The 16,289-nt window shown below is 39.8% G+C and overlaps 1 protein-coding gene across 1 annotated transcript in view; it reads left to right on the top strand.

Moving 5' to 3' along the window:
• The window catches only part of CELF2 (CUGBP Elav-like family member 2), a 386,251-nt gene that overhangs the window by 51,348 nt on the left and 318,614 nt on the right, over positions 1-16,289 (top strand). The window lies entirely within an intron of this gene.

Genomic DNA, 16,289 nt, shown 5'->3' with positions numbered 1-16,289 from the left:
ATGTTGAAATGTTTTGCAGCTTAGTTATAAATATAGCAAAATCATGTCGCTTTAGTTCCAGCATCTGGTAGGATCACTTTAAAATATAATTGAGTAAAAATTAGAATTTAAAGAGCAATTTTGTCCCTATTTTGCTACTTTAAAACCAAAAAAATCCAACTTTTTGTCATTATATGTATAAACAAATCTTTTCTTTCTTTCATGAAGCTAAAAATAACTACAAATGCAGTCTCTTTCCCAAATTGCTTGCAATTTATATTAGCAGTGGCTTCAAGATTCAAAGTGTGGATCTGCCTATTGAACAGTCCCTGAACTGATGGTTATAAGATTGTGGGCTTTGTCAGATAGACAGACATGAAACCCTGGTTGCCTCTTGTTTACTATTATGGATGTTCACTTTTGATAATCTTGTAAAGAAGTAAAAGCCGGATGAAACGTGTGTGAATCTTGTTGCTGTACATACAGGTTCCTTCAATGCAGGGTGTGCACCAGGAATATGGGCATTAATTCTCTATGCTGATAAAATGGAGTATTCAACCCCTCTCTTCAGAAAGTACATAGCAAGTTTGTGGTGAGGTTTAAAATTGAAATAAAGAATCTATTTATTCTCTCTCTACTTTTCTTTCTTTCTTTTTCTTTCTTTTTCTTTCTTTCTTTTTCTTTCTTTCTTTTTCTTTCTTTCTTTTTCTCTCTTTCTTTCTCTTTCTTTCTCTTTCTTTCTCTTTCTTTCTCTTTCTTTCTCTTTCTTTCTCTTTCTTTCTCTTTCTTTCTCTTTCTTTCTCTTTCTTTCTCTTTCTTTCTTTCTCTCTTTCTTTCTCTCTTTCTTTCTCTCTTTCTTTCTCTCTTTCTTTCTCTCTTTCTTTCTCTCTTTCTTTCTCTCTTTCTTTCTCTCTTTCTTTCTCTCTTTCTTTCTCTCTTTCTTTCTCTCTTTCTTTCTCTCTTTCTTTCTCTCTTTCTTTCTCTCTTTCTTTCTCTCTTTCTTTCTTTTCTTTCTTTCTTTTCTTTCTTTCTTTTCTTTCTTTCTTTTCTTTCTTTCTTTTCTTTCTTTCTTTTCTTTCTTTCTTTTCTTTCTTTCTTTTCTTTCTTTCTTTTCTTTCTTTCTTTTCTTTCTTTCTTTTCTTTCTTTCTCCTTTTTTCACTGTCTTGCTTTTTGGGGGAGCCTTTGCACCAAAAGGCCCTTGAAATTCTGTCCCAGGTTTTTTCTTTTCAAGTCTGGTCTTGGTTTCAGCACAGAAGTTTTGTTCAACCCTAATAATAGGTACAAATCTGTTCAAGAGAAGAGGCTGCTTGTAAGTAGGTTGTGAGCACTTCTGTGAACCAATTGTGAGGTTAGTATCTCAGTCTAACCTTCTTCTGAACAAACAGTGGCAGTCATCTTCCCTTTAACAAAGTAATTCAAACCTTCAAATTCCCCATTTATTTTAAATCAATTGATGAAACTTCTGTGATTCTCTGCAAGGAAACTTTTATTTATACATACAGAGAGAGCACATAGAGCTGGAAAAGGGAAATGCCTCTCTTTCTGTCTCAGAGGTCCTCATACATTAAGTTCATCTTTGCAAGAGTGAAATATTTTCATTAGCCCTTGTTTGTAATTTGTATTTCTGTGTAAAAGTTGTAAGAATTTTTCTTGGGAAAATAACTGAGCCTTGGGTAATTTCAGTATTTTGTCTTCTGATGACTTGAAGACTGAAGACATACATGGGAGATCTATGACTGTGTCTTGAAATGCATTTCATTAGTCCCTGCTTCTAGTTCAGGTACTGTGGGGGAGGCTCTTCTTGGCAAACAATGTCTGTGCTATAGAGATTTGTGTCTGTAGTCAGAAACCTGTAATATCTGTTAAAACCGTGTAAAAGATGCACCCTGCCACAAGAGCTTCCTCTAAACTTAATCACAGCAGATAATGTGGGCAAAGGATGGATAAGGAAACAGTTCAGTGATCCTACTCCAAGCTTCCTAGTTCCCATGATTTAGATTATGCTGTTCTTAATCTATACAAAGGTCCCACCCATTGGAAGAGATGGCCAGTAGAAAAAGAAAACATGATTTGAGGGTTGTAGTTCGCTATCTTTTTGCATCACAACACTTATTTTGTAGTGTTCGGAAAAGATGCACTACAGAGTGAGAGAATTTTACATGCCATATCTTCATTTAAAAGCTGTGGCACACATTAAATTTAATTACTCTCCTTCTATGGCTTAAATTGAGGGCAGCTTCAAAAATGAGGGTGGCTTCTATTAAACTTAATTACTTTTCCCTGCAGTCTGCATGGTTAGTAATCACGGGTAGATTCTAAACAAAGATACAGTAGAGAGAATATTTTATGAGAATAGGGCTGGAAAGATGCCAAATACCTTTTATATCCAGCTTTAATTTATTATTGTTATAGTTAACTAGTATAATAATAAAAATAATAATAATAATGTTTCAGTGTGATTAAGAAGGTATTGCTGGGGAAGGGGTGTTAGTTGAATTTGGCCTTTAAATGTTTAAGCCATGAATTTTTTCAATTTCTTCAAGTTATTTTGCAGATTTATAGGGTGAAAAAAGGTTAATGATAGAATTTTTTTACAATGTGTTCTATTGACTGTAGATGACAGAACTGACAGTTAAAATGAAAATTGTTCCAGAAGAAACTTGAGTCAAACTAATTATTGGAGATGTTATAGGGATGTATAATTATATTCACCTTTAAAAAAAAAAAAAAAAAAAAAGAGAGGGGAAAAAAGTTTTATTACAACTGTGCTTTTTAAAGAACAAGTGGAGAAATAAAAGCTGTAATTGTTCTTAATTATAGCTAACTGTAATTGCACACGACCGCAATATGCAGCACATCATCAGCAGATTAAGAGATCCTGGCATATGTGTAGTGTACAGAGCAACTTTGAGCAGAGGTATAGTTTTATGAATATAGTTATGTATAATTTAGGTCTCCTACTTTGGATTCCATCCATGTTGATTTTATTTTATTTTTATGGCTATTGTGGCAAGATAATTGTCACTTGGTAGTGCTCCTGCAGTGATTTATACATTCCAAATGAGTCAAAAACCTTCAAAAAGAAAACTTGTTTTCTTTTACACCAATGATGTGATATGACCAGGAGAGATTTTTCAAATGCCCTTGTGTATCTACTGATGCAGATAGATGGCTAGCAGGATTTTTATTTTTTTTTTTTTGAGCATCTCAATAAAATCAGCACTGAGCTCCCAAGGATTTTGCAGCATGGTTGAAAATCTTTGTTAGCAATCTATCCACAAGTCTTTTAGATTCAAACCCCTCAAAAATGTAACCCATGAGTCTTTAGCCCATGTGAAAATGCTGCTTTGAACAAAATCTATGGATACGAATGCCTAAAGGTAGACTTTGATTTCTTCTCTTTGCACCTGATTTGCAGTCTAACTTTTTTGCAGTTGCATGCATGCAGCTCCTGTTTTTGAGTGCAATTTTGCCTGTAAAATGTTAAGCTGTTGTTATATAGTGAACTAAAGAGGGAATGCAGATGCTTAAAGGAGGCTGTTGAGCTTCAAAACTACTGGTTGTATTTCCTACTGCAAAACAGATCATTGCTGAAAAAGTGAGGGTCAGTGTGCACCATATTACTGATGATTGCATGAATGTTCTTGTGATGGCAATTTCTGCATCTCTTGAGCACTTCAAATGCATTCAGTTTCTGTCTTGATGTGCCAGGAACCTCTCCGATGTTCCCAACCTGTTTTCAGCTGTTCCTTTTACCCAAAAATAAATAAAATCCATCTGTCACTAAATACCTTCCTTCCATAGTTTTGCAAAATCTTTCAGTCTTGGACCAACAGCAGAGTTGATTCAGCTTAAACTTTGTGGACCAGAAGAGACCTTTTAGGCTGCTGTGATAGGGCTGGTTTTTCGCTCTGCTCACTGGCACAAACTCTAGCCTCGGTTGTAAGGAGCTGTTCTTCTAAGTTTGTTCAGCTTTGTAGTTTAGGTGTAAGCCTACTCCAAAACGGTAGAGAAGGCTTTACAAAAGAACCATGTGCTTTTAAAAAAGGGGTTTCACCAAGAAGGACAAGAAGTGATGCATGAGAAGTGAGTGGCAGATTTCTGAGAGTGAGAAGCAGCATCAAGAAATTAGGTGAAATCACTTACAGCAAAAAAAGGTAAAAGGGATGGCTGGATACACAAGCAAGCATGCAAAGATGTACATATAATACCAGTTAAACTCATCCTTGCAGGTAGCAATGAGAAATCAAAACTTGTTGTTTCAAAAGGTTTACTGCATGGAGAATCTTCTGATAACTGGCATGTTCTAAATAAAGTGTTCACTTCAAATGGCAGCACCGTAGCAAAAACGTATCTATTGCAAGGGCTGCTAATAAGCAAATGTGAGCAATATTTCTTGACAGCAGGCTGTGGGTGTTTTTTAATAAATCTGTGTTAAGCAGAAAAGGAATAAAAGCTGAAACCCAAATAGCAATCCACTTCGGCTACTGTTTTCTCACTCCCAAGTATAGATGAATGCATGGACCCTGATCAGAAATTCTTGAAGGATAATTCTGGTTAGAAGCTAATGTGGAATTAAATGTGTATACATTTGTGTATGTTCCCAGAAAAGCTAATGATACAATTCTAAATGCTGAACATGTTCCCCACTCTTCTTTGTTAATACAGTGTTGCTTATGCTCTGCAATAAATTATTATTTCTGTGCTAGTTCTGTAATTACATTTAATAATCAGCTCTCACAGTCCAATAGTATTAAACGTAGGAGTCTTTTCAACAAACTATGATAAATAGCTCCTTGCAGAACTGTTGTACTTGAGGAAGCTTTATGGCTCTCTTTGTAAGATTTGTCATTTTCTTAATGCAGCTTCAAAAAGCTTCTGAGCTTCGTTATGGACCATCACTATATTTTTCCCTCCCCCCTCTGCCTGGGAGTGTAGTTGGGTAAATGAAGCTTAATGTGCCATTTCCAAGCACTGTGACACTCCTCCAGGGCTGGTTACATTTACCATTGCTAAAGTCTAAATAAGTGAGTTTTAATGAGCAGGAATGCTTGCTAATAGCTGATTCAGGTACTTAGTAGTCCATGTTATTTAACTGTGGTAGAATTACAGAACATAAATGGTCTGATGATTAATAGATGTACCTGCTATATATTACAGCCTAATATTTTTTGCCATTAAAGAACTATCTTAACATCTTTTGGTTTGGATGTGGTTGGGGAGAAAAGGACTTGCTTGTAGATTTATATCACTGGTAACTCACACCTTAAAACACTTTATGTAATAATTTCACAACACCATCAACATATTGTTCAGTAACATTAATGAACTTGTTAGAGAACAGTGGTACCTGTGTAGTTCAGCTTCCTGAGTTGGCCAGCTCAGCAGATTTATTCTTTCTGCTTAGGGCTGTCAAAAATCAACCCATCCTTTTAAGGTTCAAAATAAGACAGTGAATTAGATCTTTATCTCATTTCTTCTCCTGCCCCATTAATTTTGGGAAGTGGTGGAGGGACCAGTAAGCACAAAGCTTGACTGTATTTTTTAAACACTTCTGATTTGTAGATGGGCAGGTGGCAAGAGGGGGAAAAAAAGGCAAAAATAACAGATGAACAACAAATGAACAAGAATGAAGAAATAATAGCATCCAACATCTGTTGCAGTTTGCTCTGAGATACTCCTGAAGATACTGCAGTATTTATGGAAATAGTATAAGGACTGTTTTGAACTGCAGCTAATGGGACACAGACTGCTGGCTGCCAGGCTTGTTCACAGAGTCCTTTCTACATTTTTCTTATTCCATCCCATGTTTCAGCCTGACATGGTTGGTTTTTTGGATACCAAGGAGGAAATGTCAGGACAGAAAGAAGCCAAGCAGTGACTTTAACCTTGCCTAACCAGTAGAGAGAAAGGCAGTAACTATTTCAGCAGGTGGATTAAAAGACAATATGGACATGCATCTGAAGGATATGTTGGCAACACTGGTGTTCCAGGTGGAGGTGAACTGTTTTCAGTAGTTCCTGTACCCATCTGATGAAAACTCTAATAAAGAAAAACAGGCTTTTCCAAAGTCATTGAATGCTTCCTTATGCTGGGCTGAGATAGCTGCAGCATTTATCAAAGCTGGTTTCTGTTCTGGGAGTGTAGACAGAGGAGCTTGCATCTGGCTGTGGCACAGCATGTGGCCGTGCCCAGCATCCCTCTTCAGGGATGACATGACACTTCAGCAAGAGCTGATCTTGTGAGGTTTCTGATATTCGCTGCATTTGTGTGGAAAAATGCATTGAGAGTTCACTGCTCTTAAAACTGGAAGTAGGAAGACCCCAAAGCCTGGAACTGTGTGGGGTTTTCAGTGGGTTTGTTGTTTTCTGGGATCTTTTTTCCCCTGGTAGTTGCCAATGTAGTTCCTGTAGAAAACAAGTTGTCTGAATATTGAATTGAGCAAGCAAGGCCATCCCCTTCCTAACTAATGTTAGTGCTTCTGAGGTGCCTATATTTTAGCATCTCACTTTGTTCCAGAAGTCCATCAGCTTCACAAAACTTCAGAGATCTCCACATGCATGTGTCTGCCCAGTCTGCATTGCGTAAGAAAATGAATAAGTATTTCAAAAAACATAGCTAAAGTATCCAAGTTGTTCTGATTCAGTAAAGTATTTTGAGAACAGAATGAGATGCCATTTTCAAGGTAGGCTTTTCTTGGTGGAAAATCAGCAGTTACTTCTCTGAAATAATTTTAAATAAAACCTCCAAATTTTTTGAGTGTTTTCAAGACCGTGTATATTAGTGAAAGCACCCAATTCCACGTAATACCAAAGTTTTGAACTGTTAGCACATGAAATTGGAGGGAGGGGGTGGAAGAGTGAGGTGTGGGCATTCAATGGAAAACAGTTGTTAGGGTGGCTTTTCCTTTTTGGCATTCATCACCGAAGACACCAACATTTGACCAACAGCTGCTACATCATGAAAGATGCTTGTACACATATAACTGCTCCCTGCGCCCTACACAGATATGACAAAGTCTTAAATATAAGATATTTACTGCAGCCCCGTACAACATCCTAGAAACTAAGGAAAGCATGTAGGCCATCACCATCTATAGAACTTTAATAATTTCTGTGTCTTTCTTCATTGTCTTGATTTTGGCCAGGATAGAGTTAACTTTCCTTGGGCTGAGAGGGAGCACATGTAGAGGGCCAGACCCAGATCTGTCATTGGAGTATTCCATATGATGTGACGTCATGGTCAGTATATAAGGGGACACGTGCTCTCTCATTTCGGTTTAGGTTTCCGGGTTGGTTAGCGGCAGGATTTCTGGTGCGGTCAGGATCACTGCTGGGGGTGGGCTGCGTACCGGTCACCGGTCAGTGAGCCACTGCTGCATTTTACCCATTTTGACTTACTATTGTTACTGTTGTTTTGTTACTATTACTAAATATTTTTTAATTCAACCTGTGAATTTCTTTTTTTTTTTTTGGTCTCTCCCCTATTTCACCAGGGAGATGGGTGGGGGGAAGTAAACATCTGGCCACGTGATGATTGGCTACCGGCACAGTTCAAACTACGACAGTCTTTAGGGGTGGAGAAAAATGTGTTAGCAATATCAGTCATGGTGTACAATTTGGCTGCCTTTGACTCTAGTTCGTACTGAAGTTCTAGCATGTCTGGCACAGCAGCACTCAGTGGTGGTGTGACTTCATTCAGGCCACAATAGTCCACTGTCAGTCTCCACTCTCTGTTAGACTTTTGCACTGGCCATATGGGGCTGTTAAAGGGGGAATGCATCTTGCTGATGACTCCTTGGCTCTCTAGTTGATGAATCAGTTTATGGATAGGGATTGCAGAGTCTCGATTGGTGCGATATTGCCGTCGGTGCACTGTTGTAGTGGCAATTGGCACCCGTTGGTCTTCGACCCTCAGCAATCCCACAACAGCAGGATCCTCTGAGAGACCAGGTAACACAGAGAGCTGTTTAATTTCTTCTGTTTCCAAGGCAGCTATACCAAAAGCCCACCAACACCCTTTTGGGTCCTTAAAATACCTTCTCCTGAGATAATCTATACCAAGAGTACATGGAGCTCTGGGCCAGTCACAATGGGGTGTTTTTCCCACTCTTTTCCACTTAGGCTCACCTCAGCCTCCAATACAGTCAGCTGTTGAGACCCCCCTGTCACTCCTGAAATACAAATGGGTTCTGCCCCTTTAAAATTTGACAGCATTAGGGTGCATTGAGCAGCAGTGTCCACTAAAGACCCCACCACCCACTGCTGGGGGTCAGATGTGCCAGGCCATTGACTCCACACGGTCCAGTAAACTCAGTTGTCCCTGTTCTCTGCCTGGCTGGAGGCAGGACCCCTCCAATGTTGGTCATAACACCTGCTAATGACAAATGGGTTAGTGTGGTGTGCACAGGTTTCAGTCTCATCTTGATCACTCACTTCTTGTGAATACAAATCAGAAATTCTTCTCATAGGATCGTGAGCAAAGTCAACCTTTCTGCTCTGTTTGGGCACTTGGTTAGTGGAAACCGGAGCAACATTTCTCCTAAAAGAACCCCATTTTGTAGTTGTTCTTCCTTCCAACTCGCCTACCCACTCTTCTAGGAGTTAGGGAGGTTTTCCATCCATGTCTTCGTGTCTTCTCCATAGTTACATAGGCAATGCCACAGCTTCCCCCATGGTGTGTACCGGTTCTCTCAAGTAGAGAAACTGCTCCTAATAGCTGAGATCCTAGTCCGTGCAGGTGGGGAGTAGGACATGTCCTCTTTAAATTGCTGAAATTCTTGAGATGATTTCTCCACAGCCACAATGAGGGGGGAAGAGCTACTTTCTTCATATTATCGTAGTTGTCAAGCCAATTCTTCCACTGTTGGTCCCTTGTCATCTCTCCAGTCCATTGCTGCTAATGCATTGGCATATGATGATGGTGTGCTCTGTACAAACTTCCTCCACAGGGGCCAGGTGCATTGGACTTCATCTGGATCTGTGGGTAGCTGTGCATTATCCAGGTCATAGTGAAACATCTCCCACATGGCTAGCTCCCTCAAGGACTGAATACCTCTCTCCATAGTGGTCCACTTACTTGGATGACATACAAAATGTTCCTTGAAGGGATACCTCCCCCTCACACTTGACAGGAGTCGCCTCCAGAGACTGAGATTTTGTGTCTTCTTTCCAATGGTTTTGTCGATGCCCCCTTCCCTAGACAGGGACCCCAGCTGCCTGGCCTCCTTACCCTCTAATTCCATGTTACTCTCCCCGCTATCCCAGCATTGGAGCATCTAGATAACGAGTTGCTCACCTGGATGGTGGCTGAAATCTTTTTGCATGTCTCGCAGCTCACTCAGGGATAAGGGTCAGGTGACTATCACTGGCTGTGTCTCCTCCTCCTGTTCTTGTGATGGGCCTGGTGTGTTGTCACCCTGTACTCTGCGAGGGGATTTTCTTGTGTATTTCTTCTTATGTATGGGAGCAACTGACACTGTCATGGGTTGGTTCTCTGGTTCAGCTGCAGCGCCTGTCCTCGGGGTTGTAGGGGATACAGTTTCTGTTATTTCGTTACCAGATCCAGAGCCCTTCTCTTCCTCTTGAGGGTCCTGAACAGTGTTTAATAGCACTCAGTAGGTGTGGGCTGGGCCCCAGCATGTTGCAGTGAGCTGTGCCTCTCTGGAATTAACCCGGGTGACAACATACTTTTTCCAAATATTTTACTAGCTCTTCAGGATTCTGCACCTGTTCAGGAGTGAAGTTCCAATACATCGGAGGTGCCCACTGTTCTAGGTACTTGCCCATGCTACTCCACACCCCCAGCCACTAATAATTCTCCAACATTTGGGTAGATCTGCAGGTGATACTCTTAAATGGCTGCTTAACCCTGAACAGAACCTGAACCACATGCAGGAACACACTAGCTCCTAGCAGTAAGACGACCATGTGAATGTCAGTGCTCCAATGATATTTGAAAATCCTGAATTTCTCAAACATAAATAGCCACAGGACCAATGACTGCATCCTGTCATAGATCAGCATCACATAGTACAGCAAAAACAAAATCTTAACCCAACTCTCACGGACGGTGAGCAACAGCATGGGAAATACATATGGCAAATGAGGTGATAAAATCTTAAAGAGCCAAGCAATCAACATTATTACCCATTCTGTCGTTATCTCAAAGCCCAGACGCCACAATGGGCACCAGAAGACTGTTGTGGTTTGAACTCAGCCAGTCATTTACTTCCAACCCCCCCTCCCTGGTGAAATAGGGGAGGGACAACAAAAAAAATTTTGTAGGTTGGATAAAAAAAAAAAAATAGTAATAGTAACAAAACAACAGTAACAATAATAAGTCCAAAGGGGTATTATAGAGCAGTGGCTCACCGACTGGCAACCGGTACCCCCAGCAGTGATCCCGACTGCACCAGAAATCCCACCACCGACTGGGAAACCGAAAACAAAACAAGAGAGCATGCATCCCCTTATATACTGAGCATGAGGTCATATGATATGGAACACTACAATGACAGATCTGGGTCTGGCCCTCTAGCTGTGCTCCCTCTCAGCCCAAGGAAAGTTAACTCTATCCTGGCTGAATCAGGACATTCATATATTTTATGCATCCTTTTGATCATATGACTTCTTGGGGTTATTTAACCTAGAGAAAAGAAGGCTTTAGGGAGAACTTATAGCAGCCTTCCAGTACTTAAAGGGGGCCTACAGGAAAGATGGGGAGTGACTCTTTATCAAGGAGTGTAGTAACAGGATGAGGGGTAATGTTTTTAAACTGAAAGAGGGTAGATTGACATTAGATATAAGGAAGAAATTCTTTACTGTGAGGGTGGTGAGGCTCTGGAACAGGTTGCCCAGAGAAGCTGTGGCTGCCCCCTCCCTGGAAATGTTCAAGGTCAGGCTGGATGGGGCTTTGAGCAACCTGGTCTAGTGGAAGGTGTCCCTGCCCATAGCAGGGGGGTTGGAACTAGATGATCTTTAAGGTTCCTTCCGACCCCAAACCATTCTATAACCCTATGATTCTTCTGTAGAACGAACACATGGCCCAGAGTTCTCCTTCAGTTCTATATTTGTACAACTGAGTCTGACCTCAAATTACTGCTGAGACTTGAGGCGTGATTCCCCTCCTTTCCTTTGTACAGTGGAGAAGAGATGGTGATAAAGTATAACACTGCAACCAATGGAAATGGTAGCATGAACTACAGGTCAGTCAAATACCAAGTGTGCAAAATTTTCTACCCAGGGAGGTTACAGTAGGTTTAATGAGCATATGCAGAGGAACATCTGCTCTCTTTTGGATGATCTTTCTTCTCATCCTGGAGAGAGACAGAGGGTATTTGCCTCCCACTGAGCTCATACAGCTCCCTGAGGCAGGAGTCTGTACATCACTTCTTTCTCTCCCTGTACTAACAGGGTGAAGATGTAGGAGTTGGTACCGCGGTGGATTCTCCTACATGTTCTTCCTGCTGCTTGCTGTGCCCCAAAGCCCCAAATTCTGTACCCATGGTGCTTCCTTCCTTCATTTCTGAGTCATTAACTTTCAAAATGCAGCAATTCCCTGAGAAAACACACGGTAACGGCAGTCCCTGTGCTGCGACAGCCATATCTGTGCATCCACGATGGCAGTGTCTGACCTTGGAGTAAAGCACCAAAGTGGGATCTTTCTTCATTTCTTCTCTATGCCCTGGCATTTCTCCCTGATGACCCTGGCTAAATTGCATCCAATCCGTGCCCCCATTACCAATCTATAAAATGGACACACTGCTGTGTTTCTTCCACCTATTCTTTTTTATCTTGCTCTTTAATAACAGAACAGAAGATGTAAGAGAGAGGAGCTTTCATCTGACGTCCTTGGTGGGTACTTAGACAAGAGGCCAAGATCTTAGCTGGGATTTGTAGATAAATTGCAAGGAGTGAGGATTTGGCCTGAATTAGGCTTTAACTTGCAAGTTATAATATTGTGGTCTTCAAAGATGTTGGGGGGGGGGGGGGGTGTTGAATTGAAACTTAAAGTTTTATGAGATATATAAGTCATGATTAAGAGGGCATGTTTTATTTGGGGTATTATTTGTATACTGGATGTACGCTGGACTTATGTTTTTTTGGTGGCAGGCACTTATCACGGAATAAACAGAGATTTCTTTCCTCCTTACCTAAGGAGGAATGAAAAATTCAGAAGCAACAAATTTAGAATAGTGAAAAATGCAGCTTTTAAAAATAAGCATGGGAGAAAACAACAAGCATGTTTGCTCATGTCCTTTATCTCAGTCAGCTAATCTTGCAGAATGTCAGCTTGTATAGAAATAGATTTTTACATATGAACTTGTTACATCACTTCCTAAAAAAAGAGTATTTAGCTTGTACTTAAATAGCACATTCAGAGACTGTTTATGCAGTATTTCTACTGCAAATGTATGGTTCTTGTTAGGTAGCAAAGCTCTGTGTGAAGTTTAAAAACTGCAATGTATTTATTTGCTGCTTACTGTGTGAAAGATAACATACCTACAGAAGTATCAGTTTGAAATCTTGATTTTTTTTTTTTTTAATGTATTAATTTTTTTTTTTAAAGATTAAATTGTTTCTACCATTTTGTTCTTTACTGGTCATACGGAACAAATCTAAAAAGAAAAAAAATAGGCTAAAAGCATGTGATATAGAGAAAACAAAACTTTCTATGAAATCCATCAAATTAGTTACAGCAAAACTGAATTCAAAATTTAAACCCCAGATTTTATCCAAATGTAGCTTGTTTATTTTGCTGCACTCTAACAAAGCTGAGAAACTATCCAATTCAAAGACCAGTGAAATATCTTGTGTCTCACAATGATATTTCAATGTGCACTATTAATTCTTCCAAGTCTACCTGGACATAGTCCCCCAAGTGATTTTAGGAAGAGCAGAGACAACAGTGTGTCTTTGGAGGTGCCATTTTTCAGCTGAAATGTGAAATCAATGTGCTGACCATTTGTGGTCATTAAAAATCCCATGGTACTTTTCTGCAAGAGTAGAGGCATTGACTCCCAAGTCTTGGTGAAATTCTGACTAAGCAATTATATTCTTCCTGATACAACCTTCCTTTTAAAGTTAATTTAATATTCCTCTTCAGTTTTTCTCCCCTGCTTTAAGTGGAAAATCCTTCATTTCCCTTTGTAAACTTTTCTTTAGTTCTGCTTTATACTGACAATTAGTAGCTGTCTTTTCTCTTGTCACATCACTGACGTGTGTCCATGCAGTGAGCATGTGTGAAAGCATGGACCCCTACAATTAAAAAAGTTATTTATCGGTGGTCTGGTTAAAAGCCATTGAAATTAATGGGACATATCCCTGAGTTGGTGGTCACAGGAGCCACCAACACTAGCTGAGAGGTGTGTGGTTTGGACCCCTTTCTACCCTGATTTCCTTGTGTTGCTGGCTGTACTGTAGAGAGCTGGTGGTACCGTGTCTGATCCCTGTCTGCCTGTAGGCAGAGCCAGGAAGGAGCAGTCGAAAGCATCAGGTGCGTTGTTTGTTCTGGCAAGCCAGATTTGCCTGTGGAGCAAAACAAAGCACAACTTAATGGTTGTGCAATATATGGAAATATTTCAAGGTAGTACTTCTTAGTTATCAACATTATTGCAATTTGTTACACACACCTTATCATCACACTTGGCGTATCTGGTTATGCCCAAAGTGGATATTCCTGGAAAAATACACAGCTTTTCGAGTGATCCCTCTCAAATACCTTCTTTTTCTTCAACTTGTACTTTTTTCTGTTCACAAATATATCCTTTCTGGTTTGATTAATGCTTGTACCCAGTATAGGACTCTGTTTAGTAAAGGGTTGAAAATTTCACCCAAACCAGAAAGATCAACTTAACCTTTGGGATTTTTTTGTGCTTCATGGAAAATGAGCATAAGTGATAGAACTAACTGCTGCTACACATCCCAGGGAACCAAATGAGTGATGGTCACTTGTCCTTGGAGAAGACAGGACCTTCTAACCCTCCTGGTTGAAATGATGACTGCTGGCTCTGATGACTACAACCATGACCTCAGGGTTTGGACACTTCTTTTCACAAGTTGGAAGACTCCTATATTCTGCATATTGGGGGGTTTTCTGCTTGTATTTGTGCTGCTTTCTTAATAGCACACCATACAGATCCCTTCTTCAGCTTCGCCTCTATCCTTATGTCCTTATCCTCAAGTGCCTCGTGTGCTGTAGGCAGGCTTTATCCTCACCCCAAAGTGTGAGATGGAAAAAGGAAGAACAGTGACACGATTGCAGGAATGTGTTGCTGCCTTTCTTTTTGCATCTTCCCCAGCACCCCGACAGATTGCTTAGCTTGAATCCATATGCTTTCCTTTACACAACAAAAATTGTTCTTGATGGAGACCTAAGGCTTTCCAAATCACTAGGGGTCATGATCCTGCAGAAAAAAAAAAAAAAAACGTTTCTAAGCATAGTCTTGACTCGCATGGTTTGAACTCAGTACTTGCTAAATTTCCTGGCATGCATCTAGTAGAATATACATAAGATTACCTCAGTTGCCCTTTAAACCCCTGTCCTGTCTCTTGTGCCTCAGTATACATCTCTGCAGAAGCTCAGTGTAGACTATTAAACCGGACAAAAAAGTTGCATGGTTAAACCTCAGAGCTGTGTTGTGCCAAACCCTACATGTAGGTGAGTAACAGCTGCCAGTCAGCCTCTTAGAGTAGAGCACTATATGATTTCTCAGTGAACAAAACATTTAATACAAACACAACACTCTCCAAATATTCTGAAGATTTTTCCTGAACAAATTTCTTTAAACAAAACTAATAGGCAATAAAGTCTGTTTGCTGATCTTTATGCAGATCTTCCCACTTCCACTTCACTGTAAGGTTTTGACTAAAATATTTATACTTTTCTGCTTTGGTATGCATCCTACTCCAATCCTATGGGAAGGATTTATCAGCCTGTAGAGAGAAATGACAAAATGTGTGGTGGTGCTTGGTTTGCCCACACTGGCTTTCTGGGTTTTGAGAATAGCTACGTAGCCCTCTCTGGAGATGTTCAGAGCCTCTTCAGTGGGCGAAAGCTCCTCATAGGTCTAATGAACAATTTGTAAATCTGCAATTTGATTTTATGGAAGACCACATGTTGTGGGGTAGCATTTTGGGGTGCAGACCTCCCATCCAGCACCCTCTTGGCATCAGCAGCACGTTCAACTTCCATATGTATGGACCGCACTGCCCCAGACCCATCCTGTGTGGCTGAACACAAAATGCTAGGAAACTGTAAATGACCTTCCTGGAAATGCTGCAACTGCACTTTGGAATGTCATCCTCCACCTAACAGGTTTTCCAGGATCTTTAGCCCTGTCCTCTGTCCTTAGCGTTGTTGTGCATTAGCTTATCCTATTTGCTTTGGCACTGATTTCAGTGGAATTTGGGGCAGTCCTGATGAAGCATTTAGGTTTCCATCCTCACTCTTTTTCAAGGTCATCCTTTCATATCATAGGCAGGACATGAAAATACATGGTCTTATATTCATTTTCCCTTTGAGTATTATTCTTCTCTTGTTTTTATCCAAGAATTTTTTTTCCCTGTAGATACAGTAAATTATGAGTTATATTTATTGTATGTGTCATTTAGGAGTACTAGGGATCTGAAAATTGGTTGTATAAGTCTAGCTTGAGTTTCTTGAAATACTGCAGAATGAGTATCCATTATCTTTAAATAAACTTTGAGGGTTTTCTTGATGAGTAATTTGCTCCATAAGATTTTCTTTTTTAAACTCTCATGAAATATATTTATAGAGCAGTGTTTCAATTCCTGATATTTATAGGACACTTACAGTGGACATTAACCATCTTCAGCAGTCCATGTACCATTTATTTCCAGTGAGATTGCAGGGATAATTGTGTTTGTTTTCTAGGAAAACAATATTTTTAGCTTAATAATCTAAAGGGGTCTTTAGTTTTTTTATATGGTTTTAATGTTTACTGACTTGATGAGAAACAGTGAAATTTTTTGATAGTTGTGAAGTAATTGGACACCTCTTTTACTTCTGAGTTTCAGAGTTTTATTTGAGTTTGGTCTGTATTTCAAAAGTCATTACCTTACATATTTTTGTTTAAAATTGGAATTTGATCTGACCAAATGTGAAACTGGCAACACAATTAATTACATTAAAAATGTATATGTCAAAGGCCTGCAGGTTTTTTGTTTAACATTCTGATCACATTCAGATTTTTTACCATGGTGTCAACTATTTAATAATTGTTTTCATAAGACCAGCATCTCTTGTAGAGAGGGCTACTTAACAAAAATTAAAATCTTGAGAAATT

Source organism: Strix aluco, chromosome 5, assembly GCF_031877795.1.
Source record: "Strix aluco isolate bStrAlu1 chromosome 5, bStrAlu1.hap1, whole genome shotgun sequence".
Taxonomy (NCBI): Eukaryota; Metazoa; Chordata; class Aves; order Strigiformes; family Strigidae; genus Strix; species Strix aluco.
The sequence above is the reverse complement of the archived record's forward strand: the minus strand, read 5'-3'. Positions and strand labels throughout refer to the sequence as shown.